This window comes from Atractosteus spatula, chromosome 17 (assembly GCF_055471065.1).
Source record: "Atractosteus spatula isolate fAtrSpa1 chromosome 17, fAtrSpa1.hap1, whole genome shotgun sequence".
In the NCBI taxonomy this organism is placed as follows: domain Eukaryota; kingdom Metazoa; phylum Chordata; class Actinopteri; order Semionotiformes; family Lepisosteidae; genus Atractosteus; species Atractosteus spatula.
Window position 1 is genome coordinate 6,392,768 of NC_142722.1, and position 19,624 is coordinate 6,412,391.

Here is a 19,624-nt window from a genome sequence, read left to right on the forward strand (position 1 = left end):
TCTTTGGGGGGCCTTGTGCCTGTTTTTCATTAACAGGGCTTTCCCTGACAAAAGTCACCTTCACAAATCATCTGTACTTCACTCAGCAATCTGGCTGATAAGGTCTTGATACTATCCAGTGAAGGCACACGAGAGAGAGGCCCTAACAAGGCAGCAGGTCACGAAAATACAGCAGCCACTGATTTTCATTCTCTTACATGTTTTTTTTGTAAGGAGTGGTGATAAGAATTAAAAGAATCAAGTCAAGCTACATTACAAACTTCAAATAAAGGTGATCCATAACCTGTTCTTGTAGATACTGGCGGTGCCTCAGGAATACAATGAAGGATCCATATAGTGCCTAGGTAATGTATTCCCAGTGCTTCTCTCGCTGAAATCAAACCCCAGGCACACAGCACTGAAAGTGCCCTCCTGCAGCACCATGACTTCTGCACAACGGAGCTCCTGATTGAGAGTGCCCTGGTGCAGTCACAGACCGTCATCATTAAACTTCACAAGCCTGCCGTGTCAACTGGAGCTCACTTTGGGGCTGCCCCCAAGCACGAAGGCCACCTCTAACCCTCACGGTGGCCCCCCCATGTAACTCCCCAAAAGGCCCCTTCGAGCTCCGACATGAAAGGTAAAGGCATAGCGTGAAGGACACCGGAGCTTGCAAAAAGAAAAAAAAGGGAGAAATTTCTCTTCAAGCAGCACAGGAGCAAGAGACGCACGCAGATCTTGGATGGCAGGAACAGCCAGATGTAAGTCAGGCTCTTGCAGCGGGTTCCCTTAGGAAGCTGAGAGAGAAGCACCTCCATGGACACAGGGCAGAAGATCAGTGGATAGGAGCTGTATCACAATGATGACTTCATTTATTGCTTAGGCATAACCAGCAGTGTGTTTATTGATGCCAACCATCCCCTCTACTGCATTCCAGTTCAGGCCTGCTGATCACCATTAGCACCAAGTGGAATTCAGCCCTATTTTCATCTCTTCCTTTAAACTAAATTGGCATTTTATTTTCCAATGCAGGATTTTCCAAAGACATCCGAACCCAATCCCCAGACAGACAGGTCCATGTACAGTGCTACAGCCCGAACAGAACAACGCTTTTCATCTGCCATTTCCACTAGACGAAAGCTAGAAGTTCATTTTGTCGTCCTTAAAAAAACTACAAGGCGCTTCTCTTCTTACAATTTACAGTATGTTAATTCACTACCATTCAAAAGGTACAGTGATTTTCTCTTGAGAAAGTTGAAGAAAAATTTGCTCGATGTGTAAAGGTCACCTATACGATGACTTTCATGGGGTTTCTTTCAAAATCGACATCGACTCCGGAATTAAGCTCTAATGATATCCTGGGTTCTATGACCGAGTTCACAGAAGTCCAGAGAATGCCGTTAAATTGAAGAATCTGTGGAGGAACAAGAAGATAGCTTGTCTCTATAGTTACACAGGAGCAGGGGCGTGGAGAATGGCAGATGAAAGATGAAAGCAATCAGAAATAATAATTGTGCATTGATGGGCAACTGTCATTGTCACAAAACTCAGGAAACCTTAAATCATTTACAGACTGGTGAAAACAGCTCGATGTTGCAGTACACAGAATAGGCCCGATTTGCCAGTGTTGCCTTTGAATTTTGTCTTTGTATTGTCATGCTTTTGCAAACCTGAACATCACTCAACATCTTCTTCGCCGTAACCTTTACTTTCACAAAAGTTCCTACGAAACCAAAACAGAACATTGACAAATCACATTGATTATTCCTTTTCATGCATGTTCTGTCGTGCAGTAGTTTTTAAAGCAGAATTCAACAAGAATATGAAGTTTTTATTTGGAAGAATACTTGTTGGTTGACTAGATTGTTCTCTGTTGAAAATTCAACAATTAAGCAAAGTAACTTTTTGAAACTCAGAGAAAACTGGTGTCCTTTTTGACAAAACCAGGGGACTTGCACGGTCAAGCTGTCATGGAATATAGGTTTAAATAATTGAGGCCCGGAGAAATTGTTAGGTGACAAGTAGACTAAATCACCTCTTCAGTGATGTAACGCCCACCTCTCAGAAAGCTTCATCCTTAACTTCAAATTTAAATTACAAAGGACATTTCTGTCAGAATTCAGCTTCAGATACCTCATTGTGTCCTGGCAGATGACATGCACATTAACATCTCACAAGTGCACAAGAAATATTTAAATTTGACAATACAGCAACTGAGAAAAGATGCACAGTGTATTTAACAATACCAAGAGGTCTTAAGTTGCATCTTTGTTCATTGCAGTGAAGGAAAAGAGTAAGCAGACTTTGTACTTAATATTCAAGATTTTATTATTTACTTTATTCATATTCAGAAATTAAATGACAGAAAAGGCCTTGGACAAAAAACTGCTGCAAAAATGCTTCATATGATTTGTGTAAGGCACAGAAATACATAGGTGTACCTCAAGGATCCATTTAGGGGAAAGGAGGTGAAAATAAGATCACATTATATGCTGCAGCATGATGGGATGGTTACTGTGACTAAAATCAGCACAAGAATGCAAGTTCTGACTTGTGTTAAGTTGAAATGGCAAACTTGCATATAAAAGGAAACATTGCTGCATCCACAGGGGAGGATATTGTTAAGCACAGCGCAAGGAAGTGTTTTCGGCCATTAATTGAAATACATTCAGAGAACAAGTGACACCTCTTCACACAAATGGTTGTATTAGTCAAGAACAAGCTACCCAGCCAGGTTGTTGAAGCAGATACCCTGTCTTCCTTCAAGAAACAGCTGAAAGAGATCCCTAGATTTATTAGTTACTAATGACTAATGATGGGCCAAATGACCTTTCTTATTTTACCAACCTTAAATTCTTAAATATGCAAAGCACATTTCATATCTAAAATTAAAAAATGAGAGAAAGAAAGCAGAACGAGATCTTCATGTACACAACTAAGGGGTAGGATAAAGCTTTATGTTTACCAGCTGTGAAACACCTATACTGCTTGCTTGCTCCAGAGCATACAAAAAAGGAAGGGATACCAATTCTTCAGCTACTTCAAGCAACTTGGGTCTGTCCATTGTTGAGTACTTTGCAATACAAAATACACTTTGCTCCAGGTAAGTAGGTAGGTAAGGTCCCCTTTTCAGGCCATAAAGGCCCATGGGGGAATGGGGGGCAAGGGCCACCATTTTTCTCAACCATCCGACACTGGAGGTGGAGGTGATGTGGTCAGCATCACGCTCCGGATGGCCTATTACCCCCGGAAGGTACTCATTTGGAAAGCAGGCTGAGTGGACCTGGGAACCATCTGGGAGGAATTAGAGCAAAATCCATCGCTTGCCCCTACCTGGGATTGAACCCAGGACCTTCCGGTCAGGAGCTAGACACCCTTGCCATCTGAGCTACCACAGCTCCACACAACTGTAATGACCTACTGCAAATGATTTCCGTAAGAATGATTACCAACAAGAGGACTTTGGCCTACTCCTGCTTCTTTCAGGAAAAGGTCGGATGAGATCCTGTGATCAATTAACAGTAACTAAAGGGGCTAGGGTGGCCAACAGGCCTCTCGTTTGCAAACTTTCCTGTGCTCTCAGGAATGACTCAGTTGCTGTTTCGGCAGCATGGCGCAGTATGTAGTGTAACATTTCAGCCCAGCACTGCAGCACCGCGGATCTCGAGAGAGATGGGATAAGCACACTGATCGCTGTTTTTTTTATCCAAGCTCGTTACAGAAGTATTTTTAGAGCACAATGCATATGCAATCACAGGCACATTTTCAGCCTACTGTAGCTGTGCAGTGTTATCTAGTTCACATTACTCCCAACTAATGGAATTCTGATCTCTTTGATCTCTCTGTACAGTTAAAGGAATAGCCTCAAAATGGAAGTGTGTTTCATAAAATTTTAGTAGGTAAAAAAAGTGTAAGGTGCACTGAAACTCTAGGTTTTAATTAAAGAGGCCGTACTGGAAAGGACGTCCTCATTTTTGCTTGCTGGTGCAGATTTCTCTCGGGTATAAATCAGAATCAATTAATAGTTGACTGACCATATAGAAGTGAGGCAATGAAAGAGCATGAACTACAGCAAGTATTAAAAAAGCATGGGGCTGTGCATTTTATATCAGCAAACAGTCTAAAACGACCACTGAATCCAATGAATGAAAATACATTTCCAGCTAAAGTTAGTTCCAAAATTATTTAAACAGATTTTCTACATCTACAATCTCAAGGCAGGAATCTGCTTATAAAGTATTTACAAATGCTGCTCCTGCAAGATCAGTGCCACTTTCTACTCTGTAATCTCTGCTGCCAGATTCTGAGCAAGAGAGATAGGTGATGGTTGGCTTTTGTAGTATCTCCAGAGAGCCAGGTGTAAGGTGGGTTGGAAAGAGATCACATTCGTTAAAATTGAATATTCTTCAAGGCATTTTGATTCTCTGCGGAAAGTGGAAACTATTCCTCTTTCCTCTGACTCATGGCTCAAAAGTGCAGCAGCAGTGTGACGTTTTGCTTCACAGACAACTACCGTGTTAAGATATTCCAGCCAAAGCTAAAGGAGAGAGTTTCCAGCTACAATTTATAGCAACTGTCAGGTCCACTTACATTAGACCGAGGGCCACGACACTAAAAGGTCCGTTTGGCACGGTATCCTCAATGTCAACTTTGAAAAATTAAAACCGCAAGCTTTCTCGCCACTAATCAAGATACTAAAAGGGCTACAGAGAAGCAAAATATCACAAAACAGGTGCCAAAGAAAACGTCAGAAAACACCCCGAAAGAAGGTCTAATTGCCGAAGACATGAACTGGCTTTCCATTTGAATTTCAGGCATATGTGTAGGATGGCCATATGTGTTGCAAGTCAAAGTCATTTGTTTTCAGTGCAGCCCAGCTAACTCAATCCAGACTTGTACACCTATAAATGGAAAGAATAAAATCAGAATGAAAGCATGCATGTTGAAGTGATAGGGACTTCATGTCATGAGTGGCTGGCCCATCCCACATTGTCTTTTAAAACAGAACAGTAGAGCAACATACAGGCGGTGCCATCACCTGCTCCTTTCATAACACCTGGAGAGCAGCTGTGCACATCTGTAATCTGGGTTTCATTTCTGAAAATGAACTGGAGGCCGGAAGAGAAAGCCAGGAGAGCACAAAGCAAGTACTGACGCACATCTTTCAGACTGGAAGGCCAGCGAGCGCTCCTGATGACACCAACGAGACCAGGGTGGTTGTTATCAGCAGAACCCACAGTGCTGGCAGAAAAGCCCGTCACAGGGTCTTAATGAGCATTGTGGAACCTCACTTACGTCGATGGGCTTTCACAAAAGAAAAAACGACTGACCCACATCTGCAGTAGAAGAATGCAGAAGCTCTGCTTGCTGTGCCCTTTACTCAACAGCGTGCTCAACATGACAGAGATCCGAAGCAAGTCTGTTAAGGGCAGTCAAATATCCCCTTCTAAAAGGAATCTGTGACAAGGAGTCTTCTCTCGTGAGAACCTGTCTCCCTTGATAATTACTAGTTTTTAATCGTTTTAGAGCTTTGAGAATTTCTTTATGGGATTGGCAGAATTTTTCATCAATGTATAAGACGTGTGGTATACTGTAAAGTGAGCGACAGGCTTAATAAAACTAATTAAGGTTTCAATGGTTAATAGATCAGCACTGAGATTAAATACAGCACATTTTCTATTACGAGTTTTGGAATACTTCAGAGGAAGAAGGGTGTTGACCCACAGAATACAACCAGTCTAAAATAGCGCTACTAGGGCATTTCATCATCATCACGGCCACCTACAGTATTTGCCGTACAAAGTCCACCTTTTAAAAACAACAGGTCTTCAGTTTTCACAGTCCTTCTCCTTCCCTACATAGCTGCCCCGTCAACTGCTGTTTGAAGGATAATGACATTTCAAAGCAATGGATTGCTGTGATCAAGAGACTGGCTGGCTATCAGTTTACAGGTCATTGACTGGCTACTCCCAGACAATCATCTGTGTCCAGCACCAACAGAAGAAAGCTGCAGGAGTAGCACTGTACGCCCAACAAGTGTAGGTGTGCACTGCGGTCCTCGATGGTCTTAATAAGCACAAACCACTATGGGCCTATTTTAAGCACTTTGATCCATTCAATATCATAATGCACTGTGATCCTGCAACTTTTATTACGAGCAAAGAATGTTGGCACTTGACGCGGTGACTAGACACACATCATTACTGTCCTTTTTCCATTTTAAGACCCAAAATATGGATATTTGCACAACGGAATAAAATACAAATTGAAACAACCTGTAGATCATGTGCTTAACTTCTCAAAGTGCCACAGCCTCAGTGTTTTTTTTTTCCACAGGACCACTCTGTACTGTAGAAGAAAACTCAGATTAATACTGTCACTTAAGAAATGTTGGCTAATTCAGGAAACCTACTTGTCCGTGGAGCAGGGTTTGGGTGAGGTGGGTTCTTGACATTAAAGTAATGAAAATGTAAAGAATGTTCTAGTGCAGCTGTAATTTGTCCTGGAAATGAACTAATCATGTGATTTAAGTGGTGTTATCACGTAGTGAAGATTTTCACTGCAGGATTCCAATCCCTCCCCTGGCTGAAACATTTTACAGAGTTTATATTTTCTGCAAACACGACACCCCATTTAAGAGCCACTTTTGTAGATCAATACCATTTTTAAAAATTGTTTAAACGCCAACATCACAAAAACATCTCCATCAGAATCCACTAAGACACCTGCATTGATTGTATAACTGTATTCAATTACTCTCTGGAACATCCAATCAAAGGTCAATGCAATCATTTCTGAGCTACTGCACGGCAACACCATAATTTCTAACGCTGCTGTCACTGCTAGTTCTGCAAGTTCAATGTTCACACCATGCTGAGTTTCTGCTCCTGTGTCTTTACAAGTGGTTTCATTACCTTTATATACAGTTCAGCACACCAGCGTTACTGAGAACAGCCAAATTAAGTCGGTCTGACTTTCAAACCCTTGCTGCAAATTACATTTTCTTTTCTCCTGCTCCCTTTCCAAAGAGGTTAAATGTTTTAAGGATTGAGACCGGGTCAGACTGCCTACACCAGCTCAATTATCACAGCTCTCCAAGCACAGAAGCACAGTGTTTGACTGGAACTTACTGTATGAGTCTGATGGCTTCGGTTTGACTTATTTTGTGGTGTAAATATGCAAACAAAAATTCACCTGCCAAGGAGTTAATCTATTACAGTATTTATTAAGCTTTCCACATTGTATCCCCTTCTAATTCATCAAATGAAGCAATCCAGAGCAAGAGTCTGGAATATCAACAGCCGTCAGGAGAGGAAATAGAGGATGATAACTGCTTCCTTTTGCATTTTGTCAAAATAACAGGCACAGCCAGGGTACCTTACTTCTGCAGCCCAGTCCACTGCCTACGACAGAGCTAAAGAAAGATCACTGGCTTGATGACGGAGCTCCGCTGAGTACAGACCCCTTGAGCAAGGCACGGCACCTCCTACATCCGGCCTGACTGCCGCAGAGAGCCAGGCCTGAGCAGGCGGTCTTCCCCAGGGGCTGCTCCCGAGATGAAGTATCGATCAGGGACGTGGAAACAGCTGGCAGAACGTGTACGTCCCACTCAGGGCACGGCAAACCCTAAGCCCATCTGGTGAGTGCCGGGGATTAAAAAAAACTGTAGTCATATGGCAAACACCACCCAAAACATCTCTGAAAGTCATACCTGCCCCTCTTTCCCTTCACTGGGAGGCAGTGCACGATGACTTTCCGACACTGTCAAAGGTGCATAGCAACCTCCATACCCCTGCGGTGTCTCAGATCCCAGGGGTTAGCGTGACAGGGAAGATAAGAAGCCCAGCCGTGACGCACATCATCAGTGACTCTCCCAGGCTCGATTCCTACAGTCTAATTATTCTGCACAGAAAAGCAGGGCTAGTATTGATTGTATACAATGCCATTCTGCGGTACCTGACGGAGCACAGAAATAAACCTCCTGTAACCTTGTTAAAAAGAACGCGCTACATGATCGAAAAAGATATTAAACCTCTGAAAGATTTCAGGTATTATGCTTTTTATTACAGCTTGAAATGGTGCCGCTCTGTGCCGCTGTGACAGATGCATGCTGTGAAACAATACAATGCTTATTCACTAGTAAATATCCCCACTGCAGCGAAAAGTCAGGGAAAGAGCATGTCGAGACTCGGTACCATTTCCCATAACGCTGCAGGCGTGCTATCCTACATGCAGCAAACATCTCAGCAGCAGATTAGATTAGCAAATGCCATTTCTAAGCATTCTATAAATGGAGTATTTGAATCAAGCAATGGCAATGGTATTAAGGTAAATAACCTTTATGTGAGCGTGTTTGGGGCAAGGGGCTGAAGCTTCTTTAGTGAACCTCTTGAGAACCTCCAATGCAGAGCACCTCAGCACAACCCCCAACACAACTAGCTCAGAACCACTGTGTCCAGCTGTAATGGAAACAGTCAAGCTGGAGACAGTTTTCCTTATTAGCTGCAGCACCACTCCTGGACTCCAATGCACTCAAAAGCCCCATCCAGAAGCAGAGCAGAGCAGAGGAGAAACCGGTTAATGGAAAAAGTATCGATCTGCTCTGTAACCCAAAAGATCGAGGCCCACAGCGCTGGCATTTCTGAACTCAATTCCAGCTCTTTAGCCAGGCTATCAGTTCAAGATTAAGAACAAAAGAAAATGCGTGACAGTGTTCCTCTCAACCAATCTCCTTCGCTTTTGGAAGCTTTAGGGAACTCCAGGTAAGTCAGATCCATTATGGATCTCCATTATACAGCTGGGAATTCTACAGGGATGATTTGAGTGAAGTGTCTCCCTCTAGGGTACAACAACCTTGGATTGGTACACATGATCTTCCACATTTGGAGAAAAGACCCCATAATCGTGATGATGCATGTTCGAACTGCACAGCAGACACCTGTGGAGTAGAGTGTAGGTTGCCTTCTTAAAGGAACTCCATGTTTCAACAGAAGGGTTCAGCTCGGGATCAGACACCAGAATGGAAAGTCTAAGACCTTCTGAGCAGATGGTCTGTCTTATACTGCAGCTCAGTGCCATGTACCAGCTTCATAGAGAGAGGAGGCCTCTCAAGGTCACTGAAGATCAGAGACCGTGGAAGAGTAGAGGTGTCGACATCAGGGTTTTGGCTACATCTACTTCTGTGCTTGTACAATCTACACCTTCCCCACACCTCCCCTTAATTCAAGAGGTGAAGCAGTTTCTCATTCGTCCCCCCAATCAGGAGGGCAGAGGGGGCTGCACTTCAGTGTTGGAAGGAGTGACTCTCCAATTTACCTCCTGCAAGTGCTTTGGAATCCTTAGAAATAAAAACTTTAATATGCAACAGATTATTTTCCAGTGACACAGTACCAATTCAGGACTCAACAGCACAGAATCAGCAGAGAAATGAAAGGGTATCTGCAGTCCCAATTTCCCAGACAGGTTATTAACTCTCGGCAACAAAATAAATTCATGGACGTTGCAGAAAAATGTTACAAATTTCAAATTAAGCACAGAATCATGAACTTTGTGAAAGTACAGGAAGTCACCATCTTGTCACAAACTGGAATTCGAGTTCCCACGAATTGTGACATGAAGCGGCCCTTCCTGGTCACTAGTCACCGTCATGACTAATGTAATGTGATGTACGAGCGAATAAGTACAGGTTGTATAGCAAACATTCCACCGCAAAAATGTTCCAACATTAACTCTGCATGCAGATCACAAGTAGTTGTCAGCAATTACATCTTGAAATGGGAAATTTTGTTGCCTCGTTCTGAATCACAGAACATGGCGCTGCGCATACCTGGAAATTTAGTCTATTTTGTGATGTAATTTGGAAGTTTTAAAAGTTGCTGTGCACATTTCACTTTTATTGTGGTTCAAAATGAGCTCATCGATGCCGATTCTTTCTAACCCCGAAATATAAAATAAAAGAAATGTATTCAAATCATATTGCGGTTCTCCTTTAGGAAGCAAAGTGCATGTACATTCAATACATTAACATCTCATTCCCATTTAAAACCTTCACTTATTGCATAGTAAAAAGCTACTGAAGGCTTAAAAGCTGGAAGTGAACAATGCAAACATATTACAACCAGCCCTTCAGCAATCTTCTTTTGCTTTTTAAATTTCACATAAAAAAAGGTAATTCACTTTAGTCTAAACTGCTAGAGCAAAATACAGTCTCAACAAAATTAAAGATACATGCAATAAATATTCCCATCATAACAAGCCTTATAAAAGGCCTCCTTACTGAATAACATGTAAAACACTCACCCTTGGGCATCTCCAAAGAAAGTGAAGATACAGACTGAGAAATATCAGATTACACACGACAGTTCTGTTAGGAAGCACCGCTGAAGTGGAGCTACCTGCTGTCAATTCAATGTTTCCATTTTCCAGAGAGTGAAAATGCCTCAAAGTGTTTACAGCATGTGCAACCTGAGCCTCCTGCGCAAAAATCAATATCTGATGCCCGACGCCAAGCAATGCAAAACGACTTCTGAAGCAGCCAAATCAAGTGAGAAAGACAGTTTATCGACGCGCTAGAAATACAGCGTTTCACAGGCTGGCCCAACACAATGACGCCTGCAAACACAACAATTGGATGGTAGGAGGACGATCGCAGCTGGGGGAAGTGTGCACAAAACTGGGGGTGCAGAACACCTCAGCTTCCGCTCATAAAAGAGCAATCAGGGGTCCCCACATTTGGTCTTGGGGGCACTGGTCCTGGTGCTGGATGAAGGTAGCAGACTGGTCCCTTTAGCCAAGAATAAGCTGATTCAAGTCATTCTAAGCCCAGCCTGACTGAAGACCTCTACAAACAACAGGAAAAGAAATAATCAAAAACAAATCCACCAACAGGAACACATCCACTACAACCTTCCTAGCCTGGTCTTGGTGACCTCAATGTCTGCACTCTCTCCTTCCAGCCGGACTGCCAGCTGCTAAATTAAACCCTTAATTGCACTAATAATGCAGCTTCTTAGACCTCTTCAATTATTTTCGGCTTCTAAAGGAGCTGCAGTTCTCAGGTGACTTCTGAATATTTCTAGGCAAGTTCAAAATCTTGTAAGGCTTCCTTATATTTAGGGTTTTATTACATTCAAATCTGAAGTGGAGGAAAGGAAAGCTGACACATGGGTCACAAGGACGTGGCTGTGCATTGTAAGATGATATCTGGGAAGAAGTGGCAGGTAAGTACAGTATGAGCTTACTGTACATCTGCCAAAATACAGCAAAGCCATTCAAAGTTATTGCAACATGGAATGCAATGAAGGCTACAGCACTTCTCATTTTTATTAACACACAGCACAGTCCCCCTGTTTCATCTATCCTGTATATACACACTGCAGCACAATTTCATCTTTCAGTGCCAAGTTCTTTTTTTGGCTACGTTTTCTCCATATTTGGCTTAATGCAGCTGAAAACGAACTTCCAAGTCTGCTGACGGAACACACAGACCTGATTTAGAAGGACTGCTAATTTTACATTAGCGACGTTGAATTAAAGGGTAAATTCCTGACATAGGATAGAGGGGCCTGGCTGTGTTTCTTATTGCTCTGACAGTCCAAAACTGGCCAGTTAGGGATATTCACCACAAAATGCCAGCTTTCTTTCTCTTATACCTCACTTCCCTTTACGCACAGCAGTCTTACGACTGCAAGACTTCCTGCTCATATTCTTCAACAGAAAAGACATGACACATTTCCTCATTTCTCACACACCAATTTATTTAGTACCGTTTAAAAGAAAAACGGGTGAAAAGTTGACGTCCCGCTCTGATGCCAAATAATTGCAAAAAAACTCCCCATTCCCGGATTAAGGGAGGTGTTGGGTCAGCCTGATCCTGAATCCTATGCAATCTATTGAAAGGAAACCCATTGAAAGTCACAGGCCAACTGCCTCTCCTTATCTCTCAAGTCTCTCAGTGATTCCAATTAACATTCCTTTCCCGTTTAGAACAGTATCTCAGAATAGAGGAGGGGAAAAAAGCTTTCCATTCCTCTCTCTCTCACACACACACCCACACTGATCAGAACCCTCTGTGTTACACAGACCAACGATAACTACCTTTTACAAAGGAAAAAAATGTGTCCGCTTTCTTCAGAACAGAATTAACCGTGTAGGAAGTAAAAACCAGGTTGTTGTCAACATAAAAACATGATCATTATTTAGCCTTCAGTTTTGTACTCCTGGAAGCGGCCCCCCACGTTCCACTGATCCCCCTCCATCGCTCTTTAGGCTGCAGAGCATCTGAGTGAGGCCCTGCTGAGGACGGGGCAAGTCTGTAGCCTCCTCGAGTGGACCCCTGCCCAAGACCAGCAGCAGAGCTGGCGATTCCCATAACCTGAGGGCACAGCAGAGGACACAACGGCAACTGCCGCAGACGGAGTCCCAGACGGTGCGGTCCCAGAGTCACTGGGAACACCAGCACTGGGTACGGGCTTCGTGCTGGGCATCGAGTGGCAGAGGGAGCCAAGTGGAGTGTCGGTAAACACCAGGGAAGTAGCGGTTTTCCCACAGCAATAAACCCTGGGGTGCCAGACCGAGATTGTTTAGTGGTGAAAAGTCCCTTTCAAATCCAGGGACAAAAGGGACAGATTTAAAGAGGTTATTTTAATGGAGCCTAACACTTCACCTCAGGAAAAAAAAGCAGTTCTTCCAATTTATAAATAGTAAAAAAAAATGTAAATTCCGAATTGGCAGCTGATGAAACGCCATTGGATTAGAAAAAGGGTGCGCTGTCACTCAGCTCTGAACACCTGCAGCAACACTTTTTTGGGGAAACAAAACCGCAAAGCTGCTTAACCATTACTTCTGATAAGGCTGCAGTACCCAAATCCGGCGATGCTCTCAACGATCATCAGGGATATGGCATCACACAGCCCAGCGAGATGAACAGATTAGATTCTGGCCATTTTACAATGGGCAACACGTTAGATTAATGATTGCAAATGTCCTTCATAAACATTTTACAAATGCCATGTATTCATAAAATATCAGAGTAACAAAGGTGGGAACTACCAACCTCTACTGCAGATTAACAGTATTTTCAAACAGCTAATTCGGATTGTTGCCTGAACCACTCTCCTAACTCTACGGTTGTCTGCAGAAGGTACGTTGTTCCATCTCTAAGAATTTAGAAGTGTATTAAACAGCTTATTATCCATTTATAAAATAATTCTGCAATTCCTAAACTAAAGTATGAAAAACACAGGGGCTAAACTCATTTCCCTGGGGACCCTAAATGAAGCTTATTCACTGAACAGGTCAGACTTTGATTCCAATGTGTTTCAATAACGCATCTCAGACCCAATGCTATCCATGCAAGGCGGACTCCATAGCTAAACACGGGACTCATGAATGTGATTCCAAGAGCAAAGAGTTTGAGGTGTTGCCTGAAGAGAAGCAGGGCACTTTAGACTGTGCTACACTTAAAAAAAAACATCTGAAGGCCCCACTTATAAGGTTTAATGCAATTACACAGACTCCTCTTTCAAAGGAATTAAGGGTCCTATTTACTAAAATCAATACTCTTCTAGGCAGACTAAAGTAGCAGCTTATAGCTTGGGGGGGGGGGAATAGCAACACAGGCAGAGCTGAAAATCAGATTCCGCTGAAAGCGCCTGCACCACGCAAGGCCAGTGTGCTCAGAGCAGAAACTCCGCCGCGCGTTCAGAAAATGCAGCAAACGACGCCAGACAACAACGTTATTCAGATCAGCTCCAGGCCCCCCCGAGAGAGAACACGTCTTCCCTATATGGCTTCATGCCAGAAGATTAATTTCCACTTTCAAACTATTAAACTGGCTTTTCATATTTTGACTCCCAAGATGGTGCACCAGTGATTAATTAACACACACTTCATCTTAAACAGAAGAGGTTTTAGGGTGACCTTGTTTTGAATTAACACTGGGGGATAGCCGTCCATTTCGCTGCCTGTTTAGCCTGGGTTTCCTTTCCCTCCTGGTGGAAATTTGCAGGAGGAAGGAAAACCAGGCCAGAATCATTTCCTACAGATCTGCCAGGTGTAACGAGATTAAGGTGACTGGGCATTGTTGAAACAAAAGGACCTGCAAGACCCCCGATTGGAAAGTAAATCCACATTTCGTGATTGTGAAGGGTTTTTTATGTTCAGGCCCATGAACAGCAGGTAGGCTGGCGAGAGCCATACAATCTCCGAGTGCTCAATGACCTCCCCAAGGACACAGCTGGGGGCCCTCAAAAATGCTTCACATCCACACCTCCCAGGGAAGCAGAAAGTGATTGAGGGAGACAGGGAAGATAGGAAACAAGCAGGGGTGATTTCAAAACCCGGCCCCCCCACAAACATTAGCCCCCCTCTCACAGTCTACCCTTATGCCAGGATTGAAAGCAAATATTTATGAAAGCATTTCCATTCCATCTTAAGAACAGATCTCCAGCCAAGAGCTGTTAACCCTCTGTCCCAGCCCACTCATTCTTCGAACTACAAACACCCAGTGAAGCAGCCACTGGAGATCAGTTTTGCACTGCGTGGCTGCTTCTGCTGAATGGATCTGCGAAGCATGCACAGCTCTAGCTCAGCCTGAGGAATGCGTTCAGGCTGGAAACAAACAGTTCTGGTCTAGGTCTTTTGCAATCGGAAAATGCAGAAAGTCCAAGTGATGTGTTCACAAAAATGAAAACCAAAGAGGCTACATGGTTGACTCTAGAACAGTCAGCTGACCAGATGAGGACAGATCTGACCACCTCTTCTTGTGTCAATTGGCTGGTAATTTTAGTATTTGGTACAGTATATCCAAAAGCAATCCAATTTGCAAGAAAACATTGTGTTTGAAAGGCACAGTACAATGCAAATATCAGAAGTGAAAAAACATTTACTAATAAGAATTACAAGCATTTTTGTTTTAAAGTGCGGCTATCACAAAGTGCCATACATACTGTACAGTATATTGAATAACATGACAATAGCCGACTGTAAGAATTAATGTAGCATAACCGATAAATTAAATAAGAGTTTGAGAGAATACTAAAATTCTGCAGAAAAAGATTTAAAAAAACATGAAAGCTCTCACCAGGGCAGAGAACTTGTCAACCTCAGAGCAAAGAGAAACTGCATTGCTTATTCCAGCTTTTGTTTTTACAAATGGAAGCTTGCGGAATGGTTGCAATTCACATTTCTCATTCCAACAAAATAACATGTTTCTTCTGACAATTAAGTCTTTGAGCGGGGTTACAAATTGTTTCTGTCACAACAGGCAGATGTGCACATCTGTGCCTTTTAACCAATGGCTGCAAGCAAGTTCTAAAAGTCACCTTAATGCAACATTTTGTTGTTTGGTAGTTCTGTAACATGCAGTACAAGAGCAATTGGTTTCATGTCAAGCAGAGTTACTTTAATCAATGCACTTGCAACACACAGCTTTTAGTCTCCAAACCCCAGTGAGTAAGTGCTGCTCAAAGAGTTTTTCCAGGGTTTCAGCGAGGGAATTGCTTCATGCAAATTAAAAGTCTTCTAACAGAGTCTAACAAGGCTAACATTTCCATGTGATGTGAAAGTAATGTGCCTTTAAATCATTTTGCAGCCCTGGCCAAATACCAGCATCCTACCACTGAATACAACACAGGCCATTACTCCCCTTCGCAAATGATATACATTTACAACTACTGTGATGTAAAGCCCAAATCGCACGGCGCACAGTTACAGCACCAAAGTATTCTGCAAACACAAAGAATGCTTTCAAAGGTATAGAAAAAAAATCAAGTTGTCTTCCTCTGGGTGCCCCTGCAAGTTCTTTAACCGATTTCAGGCCAGTATAACAAATGAGGCCGTTTATCTGCAAAAAGTTAATTGCACATTTACACAAATTAAACTCAGATCTCAAAATAAATAAACAAACATCTCCTTTGAGCTCGTTTTCAGAGAACGGACAGGATAAATTGGTGGGCTACTTCCCCGCTGGTACCAAAAGTTCAACTGCCACTCATGTCCCCTGGGAATCCTAATGCAACTGGACACATTGGCTACGAAAACTAGCGTGTAGTTTGTACACAATCTGCGACTTTGCAAGTAAAAGATCAGTTCACAGAGATACAAGAGGCACCAGAGGCAACAGAAAACAAGCCCCCCACCCTAGAGAAATCAAGTAATGCAATATTAGCCTCCATCAATGCAAAAAGTGATCAAAGGCTATTAGGTTCAACCCAGATTATAACGCAAGTCAGGTATTGTTAATTGATACAAATGATTGTTCAAATTTCATTTGTTTAGAACACACATTGATTTTTGGGATATGACCAGACAGAGCTCTCTCTCTCTCTGTTTCTGTTGCGTGCACTGCCTCAGTAAATTTAATTACGTCTGCTGTAGTCAGAGCTGCATTTCTCTCTGAGGCAAAGCACTATGACAGACCATGTTTATTTTTTATCTGTAGGCTTGGACTTCAGGGCCCATTATCACTGCGAAATATACAATATAATGGAACAGAATTCTTGCGCATTAAAACTATTACCCCCACTACCAAATAGCAGAGACGAAAACTGAAATTGTAAGCAAAACCTTAGCAACGGTGAAAGACTGCTGTACCTTTGGATGAAGGAGAAGACCCATAAAAATCTCAGGCCACTTTAACATCTATCCAGTCCACTTTCCTTGCTGAGCCTGAAAGACAATAGAAAAAAAGAAAATCGCTTTAAAACATCCCTCTTTTCAAAGAAAGCAATGGAAGACCAATAAAAAAACAGATTAATCAGTAACAAAAATAAAGCCTTCAAAGAACGGAGAAGCAGATGAGTTCGTTTTAACAGGGGCTAGAAGATGACACAGACTGAAATGATTTCTATATGAAGTGCTTTAAGATAAATTAAGTTGCAAAACCCTGACACTGAAATTATACACACACATCAATCTCAGTTTTCTCTTTGTTTGTAGTTTTTCATTAAAACACAGAGGAGACTTAATTACCAGAGATTATAGCTCAATGTGTGGCAGTAATGAGCTTGCTGCAGTTCATAAACTATGATAATTCTTGGTGTGTACAGAACATATTGCAATTCAATGTCAAAGTAACAAAATGTGACTGCTACATTCTTCACTTGACAAACAGGGTTGTGCCCTTTTTCTAAACTTTATGCAAAGTGCTACTAGATGTAACATGAAATTGGACTGAGAGCAACTGTAACAAACATTAAGAGGCACAGTATGGATGTTTAACTTTTAAACTTTACGGCCATTAAACTAAGTTACTTTTTTTTTTAACTTAAGGTTATAAGATTTTTCCCATTACAGCCATGAACACACTCAGAAAAAGATTAAACAACTTGCTTTAAAATGTCAACATCAAGTAATGGGGCCTGTATAGTACAAAAATAATTCATAAGGGGGTTCAAAAGGTTTTTCAATAGTCCAGACCTACTGTAGGCAGAAAAGCTCAATTTCAGAACATATAATAGTGTCAATATTCCAAAGCATTTGAATAATGCCTTACAATAGCTGGAGGCTGTAGAACAAACGAAGATACAGTACTTGACAGGAAGTGTATTACTGGGATATGCCCCGCTGTGGGATATAAAAGCTTAACCCAGTTTCAGGTGAAGTGCGTTCTGAGGGAAGAGCTTCCACGGCACTTCGCAGAGTGCCAGGGCTCCGCTCCCTGGAGGAGCAGGGACACCGCGCTGCCCGATAGCCAAGACAGTATGGCCGCCTTGATTTCTAGTTCCGGTCAGGAGAGGAGCCTGGAATTCCACTTTCTCTCAACCCACCAGTGGGCAGCCCTCACAACTTCCACACCCCTGTCATGTGGGGATGCATTTCCACGATCGAACACACAATTCCAGCCTGCCGGACACCCGGACTGGGATCAGCCTCTGGATTTCGCCACAGGCGTCTAGCATGACTCATGACCAGTAATGGCGGCCTATGGTAGCACTGCTGCTCTCACAGGGTGATATTTATCAGACGCTGCCTGTATACAGTACACTCCACGCCTGCATGTCCATATTCCCCATCTCAAGTTTACCATCTTCCCAGCGAGCAGTTTCTCAATATTTCTTGCTTATTGCAGCTGTTCTTCGAGGTGCTTTGTATTGGGAAAGAAATTTTGCACGTCTCCAAGCCATCTCAGCTTCAGCTTCATGGCTTATTAAATAAAGAAAGCTAGGTAATTCTGTAAGAGTGGTCAGCACCAGGCTAATGTGCAAAGCAAGGACGAGTGCAAAATTGCAGCATTTCTTTCTTCATACAGATAAAATATATGGTGTGCCTTAGGAATAAGAGTCTTAATTAAGTCAAAGTGCATATGCAAGACAAAACCTGAAAGCTGGACATATGCTGTATTTCTAAATGGAAAACTGCACATTTTACCACCAAACTCATCTGACAATGAAAGGGTTAACAGCCTCTGTGTCATGTTTTCTTTTGTCCTGGGGCTCTTTAGTTTTTCAGATTTCCTGATCTGATTTTCCAAGCAAACTGGAGCGGAACTCCAAGCCCGACGCTGCATCAAAAGGCAAAGACCTTTAAAAAGGCTTCTATAGACGAGTCAGTTCAATACAGAGAAATGCCAGCCTGCTCTGTGCTCTTGAACCCTGGTTACAGCGGGCGCCGTCTCCAGCTGATGCCGGTGAGTTGGGGCTTCTCTCATCTGAAACCGCTGGCTGGCCAAAGGAATGAACTGGCTGTAGGGAGAATGGAGATGTGTTGCACAGAGCACAGATCTCCCCTTGTCTCGCACTGTCCCATTCTGTTTACGTACAGTACTGCTCCCTCTCTAACCAAAATTCTGGTCAGGCTTAAACCTTAGAACAATAACCAAAGGGGAAATCATTTTGAAGCAACCCAAAAGCGAAATAATCCGGTTTTAAAAGGACACGCGCACTGTCATACATTCTTCCTTGTGCAAACACAGCAACACTACCATGCCTAGTGTCTTTGGAAGGGTAACAATTAACTGTTAACGAGGGTCAATGCCAGGGAAGAACAGTGTAAAGCAGAGATCCACATGGATGTAGGTCAGTCAGGGGTCATCTTCCTTTCAAAAAATGTAGGGAACACCGGCAATGAACTATGGTTCTATCCCAACTTGGGAGTGCCAAATTCACAGCCCATTCTTGTGAAAAGACATTTCTAAATTTTAAAAAAAGTACACACTGTAGCAGTCATTTCCTCTCCTAAATGTAAAGCACTCTGGGATCCTTCCGAGATGAAAGCACTCTTATAATTACTATAAGTGTTAGCGGGGAAAAAAAAGACAAACTGGGCAAAGCTGGCCTATACTGCACATGGGGGATAACAAATGTGCTAGAAAATTCAAAAAACAATATTTGAAAGACGCAGTACTCTCTTGTAGTGTTGCGGGGTCCTGAGTACTGTAGGGCCAATCTGATTTCCGGCCTGCTGTGGCATTCAGATCCACAATTTCAGCCAGAACAACAGAAGAGATACAGAATGAACAGTTTCCATTTCCTAAGTAACACAGAGTGCTACACAGTGTGCAAAAACGCTGATTCTCCTCTTTAACAGTTTATAGCTTTATAAGTAATCTAACTAGAACATCATAACCAGAAAAAAGGGTTTTTTACACTGTTTTTCATTCAGCCACTGCCTGTTAAATCTTCACACGGACCAAATTACTACATTC

The 19,624-nt window shown here is 42.6% G+C and overlaps 1 protein-coding gene across 2 annotated transcripts in view; it reads right to left on the bottom strand.

Annotated features, from left to right (window-relative positions):
• arvcfb (ARVCF delta catenin family member b) overlaps nucleotides 1-19,624 on the bottom strand; it is a 159,148-nt gene that overhangs the window by 99,204 nt on the left and 40,320 nt on the right. For both annotated transcript variants that reach the window (XM_088935515.1, XM_088935517.1), the window contains exon 2: nucleotides 16,573-16,647. The gene's annotated coding sequence lies outside the window, so the exon portion shown is untranslated. The remainder of the gene's footprint in view (nucleotides 1-16,572; nucleotides 16,648-19,624) is intronic.